Raw genomic sequence first — 19,959 nt, 5'->3', positions numbered from 1 at the left:
TTACCAGCGGGCACTAGACGGAGCCTCGGCAACATGGTGATTGTGTGAGGTGGCATTTCTCCATATTTGCCATGCAAGTACAAGGGCGATATAAAACTATCTATGACTCTGCAAGTCACCGATAGACAATGTCATTATTATTCAAAATTAACTAGGGGCAGGGAGGGATGTGTTAGTGAACAGTGAAGACGCATAGGAGGTGTGCGCGCCCTGCACATACATCCACTGCCTATATGGCACCGATCAAAAGAAAAGAAACCTGCTGAAATCACAACTCCTTCAATGCATTATAAAAAAAGCAACCTGCTCCTAAAACATCTATGTAGTTAAACGACTAAAATGCAATGCGTCAGTTTTTGTCCTCTGTGTTGCTCAGCAGTCACACTGTGCTGATCCTGCATGTAGTCTGGCTCCAGTCAAGCGCAGCGCTGTCCAAGGTGAACCGCATCAGACCAAGGTCGCCACCTAGCGGAGATATTGACGCCTGTTCTGCCACTGAAATTGGATTAAAGAACAAGCATGAGCATGACCTCCTTAACATTACATGGTATTGCACTTTGTGAAATTGACAATGCCCGTTTTGTGATCGGTGTCGAGCCTGTATTGGATTATTGTCACTTGCTATTATTCTAATATTATCAAGGATTTATGGGTATTTATGATGAAAACGTGCACACAGATCCAATCCCTCAGTGCAGGGGTAGAGCAGACCTGGTGTTGTGAAGCAACAGAGGTGAATTATGTGCAGGAATTGATGGGGAAATGATGTTACTTGTGTGCACTTTTTTCTTTCAAACAAAGGCTGCATTGTTAATGTTGGAGAAAGCCACGCAGCTGTGTCCAGGTCTGGGGTTTTTGCCCAGGGTGCTCTCACTCTTTTATGTCCTCCTACACAGGTCTTCTATTGCTCCCGTGAGATGTGCCCATTGCAGCAGGAGGCAGGCAACCTTTTCAATGATCTGCAGACGTGATTGTCACTGAGTGGGTAGGTTAGGTCGTTCTGCATCAGCACACAGAGCAGCCAGTGACTACAGATAGGTTTCCACATCCGCCAACCAGCACATTTTTTAATATCTGAGTCTGTATTGTGTCTCATTTAGAGGGGAATGTGGCCTTTACAGATTACAGGGACGGTTACTCAACCGGCAAAGATTCACCCTGCTAAAGAGTCCTTGGGCAAGTCACTGGATCATCTCAAGGGAAGCCAAAACAAAATATTATCACATGAATCAAAAAAGTATGTCAACATTCTTTTTTTCTGTTATATAAAACCTGACTAGCTTCAAACTTGAAATGCATTTCAATTTAGGTGTCTTCGTCTGTGTTTGTGATGGTGAGAACTTATACAGCTATAAGAAGATTTCCCTGCACTCTCAGCAGGTGTCTGAATGCATTTTTCTTCATCATATATATAAGAATGTGTCTTTGTGTGCAAATATTGTTTGTAGCCTCTAGCATCCACTTTTGGCAGATTCCAAGCACTCCAGTTTTCATGCCTTTTTGTAGCTGTCATACCAACCTCAAGCTTCCAAGATTTGGCTACCATATATTTATTTCTGCCCATACAAGGAAACATCTAGGAGTTTTTTCATATGGGTGATCTCACTGCGAATAAAACTGCCTTTGTCTCAAATGCTCTGACAGACTGTGTGGCTTTGTTTCCCCTCTCAGATGCCACTCAAAGATGGAGAGTAGTGTTTTTATACATTACAGATTGAGAGAGAGCAGTTATGGGGTTGGTAAGAATTTGGCTGATTTGGAACTAGCGAGGAAAGATGTGTAAGATGTTTATGAGGGAGCCACGCGTTGCCTTTGTGGGGTTATGTTCTCTCCTGTGAAAGCATCTCGTCCCGCGTAATGACGTAGAAAAAGCATCTGGTGCTCCAACAAAATTGGCCAATTTACCCCCGAACATCGATTGTCCAACTACTACATCCCCAGATGAAAGGCACTTTCCCCTGTTCTCCCCTGACTACAAATCTCACAACCTTAAAAAGCCAGAGGGGGACCGAGCAGAGGCACTTTTGATCTTTTCGACCAATGACGGCAAAGTTTCATTGGACCGACAATGACGGAGGTCTGCTGGCGCGCAGGCGGGGTCGTGGTGGTGGCTGGGATAGGGTGCAAGGGGCACGGTTGTTTCTCTTTTCTGCTTTTATTTGTGTCATAGTGTTTTTGATTGATTACACTCCCATCGTACCCTTTATCTTCCTGTCAAACCAGCGCTTTTTTTCAGGGGAGGGGAGTGATGGAGGACCCCCCCCCTCCCCGCTCTCTCTTTCCCTCCCTCTACCACCCCGCTCCTCTTTCTCCAGATGGCATCCGCTGCCCACACATCTGCATTGTGTGCCAATCATGCACACCGACTCCAAATCCTTTTCTTGAGCGGACACACACACACACACACACACACACACACACACACACACACACACACACACATATAGCTTACTCAAATAAACTCATACAAACTGTGTTATAGGCTGATTTGCTGATGGATCGGGCTGATATCAGCTTTGTTGAAATTCGGATATCAGTTGTGTCCAGCTCTAACATGGTGGAACTTATAATTCACTCAGGATGTCAGTTTCTTCAAGCTTTTCCATCCTGTTTTCCATCATGTCCTGTTTTGTGTTGTTCTTTTGGTGCTGCATGGTGAAACCAAAGATAACTTTCCACTGTGTGATAATCAAGTTCCTTCCATCCTTCCTTCTTTCCTTCCTACCTTCTTTCCTAATTAGAAAAAGGGTGTTGTGCAACACAGTCATTTCAAAATATCCACTTTATGTTCCCCAGCAACAAGGAACCACCCTACTCCAGAAGTGGGGATTGTGTGTAGCATCTGCTGCAAATGGCCACATTGCACCTGCATTAGGGCAAATATTTGACCACTTTTAAACTTAAATGCATAATGTTAAAGACCACCATAGCTGGAGGAAGACCACCATTTGTAGTTGTAGCTTCTGCTAATTAGATCACACTCCTGCACAGGGGAGAGTTTCACTGTTAGGGATTATTAGCTAGTTACTATAGTAATTTCATGGTGAAAGGTCACAATACATTAGTATTTAATACATCATTCAACATCTGACTACCTCAGTACTCCAGTCCACCCCGTGCAATAATCTGGACGACTGCAATAACTACCATGCACAGTATTTTACCTGCACTTTAACTTTACATTGTTACTTGATTTTAATACATAATTTTAGATTTACGTTGTTATTTTATTTTAATACATATTTATTTATATTTATACTGATACTGTAGCTGCTACAAGGATTACTGCTAAACAACATTTTATTGTATCTCGCTGTGCAATGACAACAAAGCTTCTTATCTTATCTTATCCAAAACAGAGTGCACAGTGGAGACTTATGTGGCTACACAATTACACACATTTCATATGGCTGCCTTCAATCTTATTGAGAATTATACATATTTTGAGCTCCAACCAAACCTTTTCCACACTTGTTTGAGGGAAAACATGTTTTAGACCAACAATCGCACCAGCAAATCAGCTAATTTAGCTGCATTAGATATTAACCCTGACTGCGTGCTGAGATGACTCATCTTCAGTCACATGTTCATATAACCATTTTAATGCAACATAAGTTAATACATTAAATAACATGTATCATTATACTGAAAAAATTAAGCATCAGCACTCTTTCATTATCAAAACATCAAGCTACTGCTTTAACACAAAGTAAGCTAGCTGAAGATAACAGCGTATAGGTAACTGCACCAGAGCTACCAGCATTCAAAAAAACATCAGAAAAATACAATGTACCTTGCACTTTCATTCACATCTCTACAGAAAGTGCATCACATCTTTATTGTCAACTAAGCAAAATCCTCCAGCCGACCCCCTCCCCTTGTTCATCCTCTCCCACCTCCCTGTATACAGTTTGGGCCATTGTTTCAACTAAAGCCCTTAAGTCCCTCCTGCTGGCTTCTGACCCCCCCAGGCTACAGGGCTCTGCCCACCACCTCCGGATCCCCAGCCTCACGCGGTGTTCCTCGGGTCCGCAGTCAAGAAGACAGTCCCCGGAGGTCAGAGCGAGTGGGAGTCAGAGGAGACCAGAGGAGAAAGGAAAGAGGAGATCAAAAGAGCAGCAGGGGAGTAGCTCTGAATCAGAATGTCAGAGATGAGATGAAATCCACTGGACTGGAAATATATATATTGCTCACAAAAAACACATGAGAACACACATGCGCACAACCTTTATGCTTGTTTTGTGTATTACGTCAGGGTGAGACTTGTTTTTATCTTTGCCTATGATCATCCAAATCTCCTTAGGACATTTTGCACTCATAAATCTCCTGATAATTCTACCAAGTCCTTTTAAGTCTGAATGATGACATGAATTTCTAATGATACATATAGAACTTGTAAATATGTCATATAAATTACTATATTATCCTCAGATCTTTATACATCTTATTCCCCACTATGGCATTAATTTAATGTAATCCACTGAGGTGCCGTGATTAAGTTGTATTATGTGACCTATATGATACAGATGAAATTTCAACAGTCAGACTCTCTTCTCCAATACATATCCAGCATTTTCTGCATTTCTTTGAAGCTCTCTCGATTGTTTCACAGTTCTGGCACTCACATTGCCCCTCCAATGTTTACTCTTTATCTCTTCGGGACAGCTTTGGGAAATGTTTACAGAACATAATGTCTCACTCACATCATGTCTTCGTTTATCTACTGAACCTCTGCTTGACCAGTCACATTCCTTTTCTATTTACATTTCCATTTAAATGTAAGGCATTTTTGGCGGACGCTATCACCTGGAGAGATTTACCACCCTGCTTACTATTCATGATTAAGACAACATCAACATTTCATTATTATTTTCATTATCAACTAGCAATCAGACCGACTATTTCCTTGTGGTGCCTGTTGGGTTTGGATTTAAAAATATTTTTTTAAATGACTTACTTTTGTTTGCAGTGCTGTAAGTGTGAAGTATTTTCCTTTGGCATTTCTAAACAAACTGATGTAAGCAAAAGTGTTGATGTAGAAGACAGTAATTAGTAAAACTAGTTTGTCGTATTACCTCATTGCAAAATTATAGACAAAAATGATTCTTCTAACAAGACCCTTTGATTCTCTTGATGTGGTATAGCAGTATATTGTTAGTTATAAGTTTGACTGACGCTGCTGAAAAGCTGCCCCAAACTGTTCCAGTCATCCAGTAACACGTTGTCTAATGGCTCTTGCAATTGCCTTTGGAACCTTTTGGACCCTATGTAGTGAGCTACACTGGGGCCTCCAGGTGCACCATGAGACATGAAACAACAACACAGTAAATACGATGTAGGAGAGTAAGCCACCTATGATGCAAGGGTGAATGTGATGAAGAGTAGGTAACCGTTTTGCTGTTCTTCAACACTGTTCTGATGGTCACAAGTTAAACAGATGATACCGGTCAAATCTGGCGGCTACTGGAAGTGCAACCACCACATGGTTTGCAATGTAATTTACTGCGTGGGATGAAACCACAGTGACAGAGCAAGTTAAAGCGATGGTTTGGCGTAATTTCGACCTAGCGTCATATGCACCATGAGGTCTATCTAATCACCGGCTCAGCCCTTTGTTTTCCTTTGGTCGCATAATAATGGAGTTAGAGCCATCAGCCGAATGGCTTAGTACAGGCGCTAACGGAACCACCAGTGTATCTCGTAAATTACTCCACTAATAATGCCTGGATTGTTATCAACTTTCTACAGTAGTACAAATAGGGTCTTTACTCATAAATCAATGCATTGGACAGTTTGTAAGAACACCAGGAGTTTATTAAAATAAACACTCCCGCACAGATCTCTAGATGTGCTATGCTGTAAACATCGTGGAAATCTCACGCAATCACTGAAATCCCGTGTGGTTTCCACAATGTTTACAGCTTTAGCAGTAGCAGCAGAGTAAAAGCCATCAGGTAAGTGTTTATTTTAATAAACTCCTGGTGTACTTACAAACTTTCCAATGCATCGATTTATGAGTAAAGACCCTGTTTGTACTACTGTAGAAGTTTGATAACAATCCATAATGTGGGTCACTTTTCTGACTTAAAATAACGGTATAAAATCTGCTGCGCTGCTAAGCTATGCAATCTGTTTCCCACATTAAAACTAACGAGATCACCACAATGCACTCAACCAAAAGTTGCCAATTAACAGGATTACTATTATATCCGAAAGACCAACCCACTTGATTGATAACCTTGCTTTGTCTTGACTTGTTGTTGATGTATTGAGGGCACTCCATTTACTATTTGTCACTGTCCATTGACGCAGTGTGCTGAATTAATGTTGCCTTGGCATATTGTGAATGGTAGGCATGTACTTGGAATGGGGGAAGGGCCTGCAAAATATCCATAGCCTGGGACCTTTGCTAATGGTAAAGCGCTCCCTGGTGAGCTAATTAGTCACCATAAGGTTTGCAGATGAACACATGGTTTAATCCATTCTGTACACTTTTGCACTTGTGATTTTAGTTTTGGAGACCACACTCCAAACTCGATGAGCGTTTTTAGCTAATGGTCCGTTTACAGATGCATTGCTATTGGTTTTACGTGAAGACAACATATGAGCACATTTCAGTGTGATACACCCGAATAAAAAGATCATCACTGCTCACAAAGAAAACAGTTTCTGTCACAGTAATGTTAACTCTGTAGCCATCTACAAGCTGTCCACCATGCAGCGTCCATCCCTACACACCATGCCACAACACTGACTGTTACCTAACCTATTCGTGCCCCCGCCACCAAGCTTTTTACCCCCCGATGGCACTGTGTCCGTCGATAAGCAACACGGCAGGTCCAGCAGTAGAGCCCAGCAGGCGCGAGCTCTCTCTGTGCTTATGGAACAGCAACCGAGCGGCAAGAGATCTTTTGTGTCATTTCAGCATTACCAGAGGGTTTTCAAAGCGGACCGGTGTATCTGCCCGGTTGTTTACCTCCCTTCATTTTCCAGTCCTGAGTTGTTGTTCTGGGAAATGCCACTGGTTTGAGACTTGACAGCAGGTGGTGTGCGCTCACACTGAGAGTTTCTCTAATGCCATGCTGCAATATAACTCCCCTGATCAAGACATATCGAGGTTACATGCCTTTCACTGGCAAGTCTGATAATGATAAACATAAAGTGTACAGAAGCAACAGAAGTGCACATTTTATGGAAGGTTTATTTCTTCTGCAGCGACTGAGGTATGTGATTTAGAAGTAGCTGTGTCTAGTTTTATGAGGTGTAAAGGTAGCAAAGTTGTATCAAAGTCACAAATTACTCTTTGTAACCCCATGAAAACCCACTTATCCCACTGTTTTGTTGTAGAAGCATCATTTTTTGGTTTATTGTAGGCTGGGTAACGATCCAGCAAAGTCTCATCTGGCTGCCAGATTAAGCTGCTGCTGTTAGATGCATTTAGATGTCTGTGGCGGTACAGTCACTCAACGCTTAAAGCATCAACATGAGCTACAAATCAGCCACAACTCTAGGCAGCTTTAGAATTTTGTATGTAAAAGATTACACACAAAAGGCATTTGGCAGCCGCAAAAGGGAATAAGCACTCAAGGGGAGATGATTTAAGGTGTCTCTAAGTTATTTTATGGTTGGGTGTCAGGTGCTTCGGAGCACCACCTAATCATCATACTTAGAGTGAGACAAGGAGGTGGAGCAGTGACAGCAAGATTATGTATGTGGAAGTTAGGAAAAGTGTTTAGCCTAAGGGATATTATCCTTGGTATGTTAGTAACAGCATGTGTGAATGTACAGATGGATTATTTATGAACTTATACATGAATAGATTCCTTTCACATTACATTAATAAAAGTCATGTAGAGACGTCTTTCTCTCTCTCTCTCTCTCTCTCTCTCTCTCTCTCTCTCTCTCCTTCTATCTATCTTTCTACATCTAAGATGTTGTTTTAATTGTGAGTTCACAGCGAGCACAGATGCAGACACAGGCATCACACCAACACACAAACTGACACTTGGCTGAACCGTCGAAACTCAGCAGTGCGATTCGGTGACGGCATCACCCAATTTAGTGAGACTCAAGAGCAGGCACAGAAGGTAGTGGGAGTTTTTAAGCACACAATGAGCATTTGGTCTTTCAGCTGTTACTCTGAGACTAACTGGTACAAATAAGAGGTGCTATGTGAAGAACTGCGGTGCCTTTTATGTGATGACTGTAAACAAGTCCGATCCCATTCACCCAGTAGTCTTTATCTCATGCCAGTGGTATTACTGATGCTAAATTAGCGGTTTACAAAATTAAGACCATATCCTCCAGAGGATTCCAGTAAGAAAATGTGTTGCTAACCAAAACGCTTAATCTCCATTTGTGGCAGGAGAACAGCCTCCTCTTCCTGTTTTCAACCATAAAACAATTACATTTTACTGCTCTTTGGAACCCAGTGTCACAACAAGTAACATGCACAACTGGCAAGAGGCCAGTAAATTAACTAGGTAATGATTTATTGATGTTAAATGGCTGCACATGCTCATGTCTTAAACTGATTGGATGAATTAATAAATCTGCTTACTTGTGACATAGATTGATGCCAATAAAGACAGATAATATATGCAACGGTATTATGAAGCATCATAATATGTTGGGATTGGCACAACTGATGGTTTAATTTTCCAAGCTGTATGAAAAAGCTCTTTTTAGTGTTATTGTGATGTTTGAGTGTCTATCCTTTATTTCAACAATGTTATAACTGTGGGTGATAGTATAATTTATCTAGATCATTGTTTTGGCAGTTGTGATGTGTGTTTAGCAGCTGTTATTGGATTTTTAAAAACAAATTATGAAATGACAAAAAAAAAGGAAAGACATATGCAAATCAGTGTATACTCTGTTTAAACGGGTATCTGAAATGTTTTATAATGTTTAAATTACTAATATGTGATATCTGTGTGATGGAGTATCATTTTTGAATGGTTTCTCAGGTGGCGTCTGTTGTGCCTGACAGTAAAGACCTGTTCAAAACTATGCCGGCACACTTAAATGATAGTTACTTTTCACACTACGTCTGTATTTCAAAGCAGCGAAATCAATTATAAGCCAAGTAGTATCACACATCACTAACTGGGTAATTTTCCAGATATTTTCATGGCTGATTCAGCTGAAGGACAGCCTTTCACACACATCTTTGCTGTCAACCTGTTGCTGCTGTGGAGAGTGGTACAGAGTGAAAAGTTACAGATTTCAGCTTTAATGGGTTTGCACAGTGAAAAGTGGCACAGAGAGACTTTTATACTTGATAATGCATCCACTAGAAAAACTGTACATGATTTTCAACACATCATCTCCACCCTGGACTTTTAGATGTATTGGATTTTTGACGAGGTTTTTCATTGTCTTTTTTTTCTTCACTGGCGGGGTAAGGACACCCTTTATGTTGTGGGTGTGTAAAACTCATTGAGAAATTTGATGTGCAGAGCTTAAAGGATAAGTGTGGTGATAATCTCTCTTATTGAAAGCAGTTAATCCACCAACGTTAACTCAAACAGGTGCAGATTTTGGTGCTGGCATGACAGCGTCTGTGATCGACTCAGACTGAGGCATGTTCAAGGTAATGATGAAAAGTCACCCAGTGCAACAGTGTGGCTCAGTGATGTGTTTTTAATCATTTTTGGACAACAGTGGAGCTCTGCGGCACTGAGGAATAAGATTAATTTAGGCTTTGGCTACAAAGACAATACTCATTAGTAATCAGTGTTTGTTTTGGTCTTTTTACTTCATACAGCCAGTGTTGTCATGTGATTAAGTTTTAATGAACTGCCAGATGGGCCAAAGGCAGTTTTCTGCTTTTGTGGACAATAAAGTCTTACATCCTATTCTATTCTATTCTATTCTGTATTGTATAATCTTTGTTTTATTTTAATGTTATATTTGAGATAATATCCAAAACATTCATGTGGTCTTGTTTTCACTCAAAGATGCCTCCCTACAGTTTTTAATACTTTCACTATTTCAATTGTCACAACTGTCTTATTAGACTATTTATTCACACCTATCATGCAATTCTGCAATTCAGATGTTACTCTCTGATATAAGCCATGTGAACTTCACAAACTAGTCAACTCCAATCTGAATTCCTGCACTATGTAGGCTCAGTGAGGATGAAAAACATAAACACTCACATATCCTCCAGTGAAAGCAGAAGAAACACACAATCTGACAAGATTGGGAGTCTGTTTAATCTACAGAGGTGGAGAGATGTTAAGGTAAAATATTTTGTTCAGACCTGCTGTTCTTTCCCTCTCCTTGTCTCTCCCCCTCCTCCTCCTCCTCCTCCTCCTCCTCCTCCTCCTCCTTCCCCTCCCGGGCTGTATTTGCACCATGGGTGTTGATGGAGGAGGTGGGTGAGGTAGGGCTGAGCATGGTAATCACCTAAGGTGGGCTGGTTGCTATGGCGTCCCACCGCTGCACAGTGACAGCAGCGAGAGCTTATTGAGTTGCACAGAGGAGGAGAGAGCCGTCGAGCTGTCGAGAGCACTGAGGATTACACACACACACACACACACACACACAAAACACAGCTTGCCTTACTATACCTGTGGAGACATTCTATTAGCTGTACTAAACCTCTGATATGACTTTTCACCTTAACCTCAGCCTAAATATAATGCTAAATTATTTTAATGTATGCGTAAATTAGTCCCGTTAAAAGAAAAGAGACGGCCAAAAAAAAAAGAATAAGAATCTCATAAGAATAGAAGTAGTGGAACACACATGTCTGCATATACACAGTCATTGCACACTAATGGTGAAGCAGACACACAGTCTCGGTGCTCAAGAACACACACAGAGACAAAAACAGCCTCATTCAAAATAAAACCTATTCACTGAGAAACAGAGCTATCCAGGGCAACTGACAGCTGCCCACATATTTGCTTGAAATATTCAAACACACACACACACACATGGGGAGAATGAACAAGCGAGGGAGTGAGCGAGAGAGATGCAGTCACACCAACCATCTAAAACACACAGCAGCACACTTGCAGCGTGGGACAATATGTGCCGATAACAAACTGCAACAGCCCGACACCAAATATCAAGCTGTTGGCTCCAGATGCAGCCTGCTGTCTCCCACTGGACCTAAACATAAACAGTCATCCGGACCTCTGCAACAAATTTAAAAAAAGAGAGAAGGAGAAGAAGAAGTTAATTCTGTCGGAAAGCAAATGTGCACGCTTACACACACACATGCACAAATCTCGAATAAAACTGCTACCCTCCTGCTTTGATTCTCATTCAGACGAGCCCTCCTTGCACATACACAGTCACACGTAAGCACACACACAGGTAGCACCTTAGTGCCAAAATAGCAATTACCCATCCTGTGCTGTGAGATAGGAGCTGCTGGCCCCTGGAGCAGCCGCCTGTTATTACTTATGTAAATATCGTAAGGCAGTGTCTCTATCCAATTTGGGAAAGAATGGCAGTGTGTGTGTGTGTGTGTGTGTGTGTGTGTGTGTGTGTGTGTGTGTGTTGGGATGGTTCATCTGCATAGGGATGAAGGTAAGAGTAGAGTGTGTATTTCTGTGTCGTGTGTGCTGTTCGGATTGCGAAGACAGACAGTATTTCAAGTCATTTGATTGTAGTGGAATTGGCAGGCAGAAGAGATCATACTAGAAGAGGGATAGCAGAGAGATCCATACATTAAGAATGGAAATTGGTTTTGTTATTGGAAAAAAATTACGTTCTAAAAAAGGCTTTGAGAAATAAAGAGAACGTGAGGAAATAGCTTATCCCAAGATGAGATCTCCAACATCTGAGATATATTAGAAAGTGCACAATTAAAATAACACCAAGCAATGTTTTTACAGATTTATACTGGTGAGGGGAAATTGTGGAAAATGTATCAACTGTAGGGTTATGATAGATACAGTGAAAAGACGATTAAAAGAGCACCTTGCCAACAACATTAATATGTCACACAGTTGCTGGAGAGCATTTACTACAAGTAAAAGTTTCCAATAAGATATGATTTCCAGCAGCTATCACACTTTACTGCATGTCAACGGTAGCCAGCTAATAATTGACAGACTCGTGTTTGTCTCAGCTCAGCCGTGACCCCGCAACCTTTCTCATGTGACCACCGTGTACTTGCATTAACAAATCATGTGAGTGACATCATTGAGCGAGCCTAACACGTCATTATAGTGGCATTTGATTTGTCAATTAACTTGATGATTAGCCAGTTCTACTCAGACATAGAGATGTATTGTTGTTAGAGAAAAGTAACATTTTCAGCTCAAATCTCCACATCCTGCAGTATCTGAAAGAGACTTTTCACTCAAGATGAAGAACTGCTGTATATGAATGTTACAGCTAGTGTAAAGGTTATCATACTGTCATTATTCTTCAGAAAGCTGAATATATATAGTGCTAGGAGACAACCTAATAAAGTAACATTCATATTAAGGTGAAACATTGACTGTAAAAGTTCTGATTCACCACATACAGCATGCATGAAGGTGAACTTTTATATAGAAACCACTAATGTATGTATATTATAATTATGTTATTGGTTTATTATATGACCTTACAGTTGTGGTCTAAAGTCTTGGCTATGGAAGTAACCAAGTGCCCAAGACCAAGTCCTAAACTTTATTTGAAGTCATGCACTCAAGTCATAATGTCATTTTAAATGTGAACAAATGAGCTGTTGATATAGTAAATTCAAAAATATAATAAATACGTATTACAATTTTTAATTATTACTCTCAAATGAACTCCATAACATTTAAAAGCAAAATGATCCTATGTGCTTTATCTTGAGCCAAATGTTATTGTTTTTTCATGTTTCCGTCCATTTTTTGTCGACCACAGCTGAGTCTTTAATCTTATTGTGCCCATCTGAGGTATCATCTGTTGTCTGTCTGCTGGGCGGCACTGCCAGCGGACCTTTCCCTTCTGCTGGTGGAGAGTGTATGTGTGATTGATTCATCCATCATTGGGAAAATGAAACGTTGATTCTCAGCACGCTTTAACATAATTAAGTCGAGTGATTTTTCGAGTCGAGTCTACGACACAGAAGTCTAAAGTCATCACATTCATCACTTGGGGCTGACTCCACTCTGAGTCATGTGAATCAAGTCCAAACCTGTGAATAGTTGTACTTGAAAAGGTTTATATGATCATCAGCAGTTTTAAAACTTAAAGCTGATAAACATCTTAGTTATCTGGCTATAAGTCCAATATTTACACTCACATTCTGGAATAAAGGGAAAACAACCCTGACCTATTTTTAGCATCCTTGTCTGTCTGTGTATAGCTCGCTGCATAGTCCTGCAGTCACTCTGTGCACAACAGTGAGTAAGCCCTGCATTAAGTCACTTCAACCACACTGAATCCACTTACAGCTAAAAGCAGGTGGGCTTCTATCCATCCCACCACTATATGTACAGATATACCTTTGGAGTGGAGTCCCCTGTGTCCCCCTTGCAACCTAACCTCCGCAATAAACCCCCCTATCCTCCTCTCCAGTTCCTCCTCAAAGGTTGCAGGTAAATGGGGTAATCTCCTGGCCCATCGCCCCCTCTCTCTGGATGGATGAAACTCAAGCCCCCCCCCCCCGTCGTAGCGTTTAAACCCCTATCCTGCCCACTCCCAACAAGGCCCACCTCTCACTCTCTCTCTCTCCCCCTTTCTCTTTCCTTCTCTCTCTCTCTCTCCCTCTCCTCCTATCTAATCACAGTCCATTAGCCGCCCCATTAAAATTCTTTTGTCCAATTTGGGAGGAATGCTACCCTCGTGGAAAAACAGAATGAAGCCACAATAGGGCCTTTTCAAATCACGCTCGACTTTTATTACTGAGAGTCGCTGAGGAGTGCCACCCACCTCCAAGCACCACTGTGTCTTCCAGCCTGCGTCGGTTTGCACTCTCTGTGTGTGTGTGTGTGTGTGTGTAGGTGTGTGTGTGTGTGTGTGTGTGTGTGTGTGTGTGTGTGTGTGTGTGTGTGTGTGTGTGTGTGTGTGTGTGTGTGTGTGTCTGTATGTATTACGATTTGGGATTATGAGAGCGAAGAGAGAGTTGCTTGATTTGCACTGGGCTGCATATTATACTCATTATATAAGGAATACTACATATAAGTCAATATAGGATGTTCAGAAAACTACTCCAGTGACCCAGTGACAACTCCATGATGGAAGATGTTGCTTGATTAGTGACCATCGCCTGGTTGCTACTATTTATGTTGCATTGTGGGATAATGTAAAACATAAACTAGTGGAAAATAGAAAACAATTCTCCATTTTTGACCAAATAGATACTAGAAAGCAACTGAAACCAAATTTCCTTTTGTGCTTTTCTGTTTCTGTTTACAGTGCAGCTGGAGTGGAAAAAAAGTTTGACAATAGATTTGTGTCAAAACGAGACTGAAAACTCCAGATAACTGTCTCCAAAGTAGACAATCTGCTGATTTCAGTAGAAAAATAAATAAAATCTTTTGTTTCTTGATTACGCACCAGCTCTCAATCAGTGTTGCCTCACTCTCGCATTTGCTTATGCTTTCATTTATTCACAGAGAAAATCTTTCTTTTTCTTGTCATGAAGTCAAACTACACTGTGTGAGCTGTAAACAAGTCGGGGCAGCCAAAAGGTTTGTGTTGGACTGGTGAGTTACATGCAGCACTGCAAACCCCACCCGATGGTTCCTGGGCCAGACAGAACTACCCCAAGAGCAAAGGGCTATTTGGGCTGGCCCCAAAGACTATACACTATTAAGCTGTGTATCCACCGCAGGAACTTTCCCCAAGAACTAAGAACCTCAGTTCCTCTATATGCATTTCCACTTCATTTAGGAACCAGGGTCTAAATGAGGTTCCAGGGACATTGTTTAACCTCCCCAAAAGGTCCCTGCTGGCGGAAGTACTTTCCAGAAGTACAGGAATCTTTGGGGGTGACGACCGCTTTATTCATAAAACAAGAAAGTACTAAAGAATCCATTTAGGATATGCGGAGGACATTTCTCATCATTTGCTGACGTTAAAAGTAAAGCTACTCTCTCATTTTTTAAACAGAGCGAGACAGAATGAGCAAGCAAAGAGCCCAAGCAAACAAAAGAGAGCTGCAGTAGTCAAGTGAGCTAGAGAGTGAATGAAGAGATGGAGCAGCCCAGCGAACGAGAGAAATAAATCTTTATTTTCTGATTGTTTCATGTCGTTGTGTTCGAAAGCACATATAAATAACCATCAAACACTCAGCAGATGATTTACTGTGGAGAGAGACGCTTTTCTGCATTTGTCCTTTTCATTCATTTAGTACGTCCAACTCATGCAACAGTAAATAAAACAACAACAAATCTATGATGTGATTTCTTCATGTGTGAGTACAGCGTTTCAAGCTGTATTAAAGGTGCAATAAATGACATCGAGCCTCATTGGATGTCAGCAAACAATATATACTATACTTGCTAGCAGAGAATCAAGCCACACTACCTCTGTGTGTGTTGTTATCTGAGCTTCTCTGTACTTTGTTTTGGTGCATGTCATGACTGTTTTCAAGATAGAGGCACCAGTTTTCTCAAATTAGAGCCGAACAGTATACATAAAATATGTTTCTGAAAACATTTGAGGGGTGAAAAAGGGAATACAGTAACAGAATCTTTGATCTATATTTGATCAACACTGCCTAGTTTGACAGTTTTAGCTGAGTTTCGTGAGTTGTCGGCTTTCTTTTCCCCACATTTATTGTGTAAGCGATATATATGTTGGCCCTATAGTGCGACATCTAGTGGCTGAATGTCGTGTATTGCAGCTTTAAGTCCTCACTAATATGCATGATCTACCTGGTTCCTCAGATGCGATGGAAACACAAACAGGATTGCACTACAGGGTCTTTGAGCTGCTGAGATTCGTTCCTCTGGTTCCAAAGTACCTGAAACTTTTGGCTGAAACCACCTTATGACCTTAAAACTGACTCTTCACTGTAATTCAGTGACACAGAACAAACATAAAAAGCATGCTGCCCAAAATCACTCTTCATCACGCACTATAAAGATGTGCAGTTCGAATTGTTGGGTCTTATTTCATGCTCAGTTATGCCATCAAACACTCCACTGAAGGGATATGTCATGGTTCAGTAACAGCGATTCAACTCTTTCTACATACAGAGTGTGTATCTAACTATGTGTCCTTGTGCTGTAACTTTATAAGCCTGTGGTATGTATTTGTTGTACAGCCTCACAGACTTCTTTTCTTAGAGATTGTTCCACTGCGCCACACCAGCACTCTTTGCTCATGATGGAGTGTGTCTGGTTCGTCTGACTCAGCGGTTGGCCGAATCGTGACTGCTGGGGACTGAGAGTAACCCGGCAGAACGTGGGAATCCCTTAAAAGAGTGGATGAGTGTGAGACTCAAAAACAGTACACACCGATGCTCAGACTGGTATACGCACACAAACACACACTCACACACGGCTTATCTGTCAGTATTCTGGGACACAGGCTGCAGACGACAGGCAGGTATGACAGGCCGAGACATGCTGATAACAGATAGGTATGGCCTTTTGACAGATGGGATGTGTGTGTGTGTGTGTGTGTGTGTGTGTGTGTGTGTGTGTGTGTGTGTGTGTGTGTGTGTGTGTGTGTGGCAGACAGAGTGGCTAAAGAAGAATTTAACCAATCCGCACAATGCATGAAACCATGAGGACGAACAGAGGGGAAATTACTCTACATGGATAGGTGCTTGTGTGTGTGTGTGTGTGTAAGTATGTGTGCCTGCATGTCATTGTGTGTTGCTTAAAGGGGGGCTAGGCTTCCATTACACCTTCCACACGGTAATTACTAAAATGAGGCCAGCACTCATAGGAGGGGGCTTTCCATTACCAGTTCCCTCATATGTAACAAAAGGGTTGCATGCGATGTGTGTGTGCGTGCATGTGTGCGTGTGTGAAAGCCTATCATAGCTGCCCTGAATGGTGTGTTTTGTATCAGTAATGCTCAGCACTTTGGATGTTTTGCTGTTTGTCCATTAACATAACACTTACAAACAGATTATAACAAGTATGTATTAAGTGGGATAGGAAATAGCTTGGATGTCATTGCATGTGTGTGTGTGCCTGCATATGTGAGCATGAGTAGGTGCAATAACTCCCATGTGTATGCAAGTGGGTGGGAAAGGAGAATGGGGGCGGGGGTGGGCGAGTGGGCGACATTGAGCATACTGTAAGCCTAGATGTAATCCAGAGCAGGAAGCAGGGCAGGGCGTTACAGTAGGTGTTAAAGCTCCATTGCTTCCCTGAAACACTGCTGTTGACTGTTTCACTCAGTGCCAGCTAATATGGAGACCCTATTGGGTTTCAGCGCCGCGGCCCGCAGAGCGCCTCCAAATGTCATCGCCGGTGCCGAAACCGACCAACCGTATACTCAAGGTCGCTCTGTCTGGAGATGAATAGATGAGTTGGGCCGGTACGTTTATAAAAATGTGAGATTTGTGCAGCGGTGCAGAAATAGCTAAATGATGATGAGCAATGTGTCTGCAAAGTAGCAGCCCCGTTGGAGAAATACTCTTATTAAAAAGCCAGCAAAGTTGAGGTTTTAGCACATATGCTAATTCAAATGTGAAAATTGTCTCTTCACTGACTTGAAATATTACAACATAAAAGGGTTTCGCAGCAGATGTTTGGAGCTTGTATCAGAGATCAGAGTTTGCGCTCCATATGGTGATGTTTTTCTATTATATTTTCCCAGTTTTTGTTCACTTTTGACAATAAGGAAATTGCATGACATGTTATTTCCCCGCTTTGAGCACAGTATTGCTCAGTCTACACGAGGACAATGCGATACATCACAACACGTCAAGAACTTCCTGTAACACGACTGCGGCATCGCAAGAGATGCTCATTTACTCCCTGCGCCAATGACAACGACACGGGAAACCCAGCTGTCTCTTCAAAGAACAAGACGCGTCAACACTATTTCTCTGGCAGGCCTGTCGGACAGAGTTCGGCCCATTGGGCAACTCCCTGTCAACGAGATCTCAGACATTTATCACCCTCTCCTCCCTTTCCCAGACCTCCCTCTTCATTTGCAGATAACGACAGCCGAGCAGTGTGTGTGTGTGTGTGTGTGTGTGTGTGTGTGTGTGTGGCGGTGTGTAGGTGAGAGCGAGCCTGTTGGTCCAAGCTGCTACTTTTCACTCTCTTTGACAGTCGCTCTCATTTAAGTGTTAGCTGCACTATTGTCTCCTTGCATCTTGCTGTAAGCATCTCCCGTGGTTACGTGCTAAACAACTACATCACACAAGACTAACTGGAGGATGTTTATTGAGTGAAATGAGGCTATTAAACTGACCTGAGAGCAGCTTTCCTTCATAGCTTTACAGGCTGACATCAGTTTGTCAATTTTATCTGATCACTGTGGGCTTTTTTAATAATGTTTTCTTAATTGCATTCCTGGTGTAAAATTAATCATTCCACATTAGTTTCCTATTAGATGGCATATCTCATATGTGTTGAAGCTCAGCAGATTCAACAAACAATACTTCTGGGCTTTCTAAACCCCAAAACAGACGAGGCAAAGCTGACCTGATCCTGGTTCAGGTTGCCAGTTGCTGTCATTGGAGTGTTTATTGGAGGGTGAGTGGAGGCAGGGCTGGGTTTAGACAGAAGCTATTGAAGATCAGTGAGGACTAACGGCTTCATAACGATCCGAGCATTGGAGCTAGTGTGAGAACGGAGGTGGTGGAGATGAGTCGTTGGGGATCCGGCTGATGCGAGACTGTTTCTGGGGTAAATAGTTGGTCTGGTGTTCCCAAGAAATGCCATCATAGACAGAAAAGATCAAATAAACTACCACATTCAATAGAATTTCACTCAATGCTGTGTTTTGTCCAACTGAAGTGTTGCTGGACCACTGCAAGTATGTAACTGTTCTCCTCTCCAAGACAAGATAATCTCCCCTTCTCTGATACGATGACCATAGTTTCCCCTGGAGGGATCATTAAAGTTCCATCTTAACTTAAAGTTGCTTTGAAAGCATAATATAACTCTTTAATTTTCAAAGAAATACACCAGATTACAGTATGTTGCCTTTAGAGAATAGTCTCCAGCCAAGTGACTGTTATCAAAGAGGTATGTTGGTCATTTATGTTGTAGTTGCACTATGAAAATATTCAGCAGCTTGATTTCATAGTCATTAGTCAACTGTCTTTACCTTGGAATGAAAAGCATACGAGGACATACATAAAACAGCTTGACTTTTGAGATCAACATATGATTGTTCTTTAACTGAAAGATAAACTATAAGACCCTTGTTAAATTTGCTGCATCTCCCTCTTGTTTATTGTCTTTCTATTTATTCATGCTTCAGTTGAGGCCCGATCATTTGAAAATGGGGTTCTCGCTCTGGTGTCAATACACACATGCAATCAGGTGTAGAGATGGCAGGAGGGGGGATGGAACACACACGCGCACACACAGGCATCTGATTGTCTATAAATCTTTGCTCCATGCTACCCTCATTTGACTATGTGCCCACAGTCAACAGCAAATGCAAATGATACAGGCAAAAGATTTCCCTGAAACATGATTTTCCTTTGTTTGATCTGTGTCTGTGTATGACACACAGCTTTAAATATGCAGAAATCTGCTCCTCTGAGACAAAGACTAAACAAGAATGCTGAAACAAAAATGCAGCATATTTACAGATACTGTATTCACGTCTCAAAATCTATCACTACAAAACGGTTCCTCAAGAATGAAACAGAAAGAACCCCATTAGAATGCTTAGAATGGCTTGCTTGACTTGTTGATTTTTATAGTTATAGATTTATATAATAGTTACAATTTTCACAAAAAAAATGAAATGGAAAACACCATTACAGCTCGCCAAACTCAAACTGCAGTCAAAGATAATATCAAAAGCTGTAGAACAGCTCTTAAATTGACCCCGAGGCGAGATTGTCAACGGTCTGGAAATAGG

This window comes from Scomber scombrus, chromosome 5, assembly GCF_963691925.1.
Source record: "Scomber scombrus chromosome 5, fScoSco1.1, whole genome shotgun sequence".
Classification (NCBI taxonomy): domain Eukaryota; kingdom Metazoa; phylum Chordata; class Actinopteri; order Scombriformes; family Scombridae; genus Scomber; species Scomber scombrus.
This window is presented reverse-complemented; position numbering follows the sequence as displayed.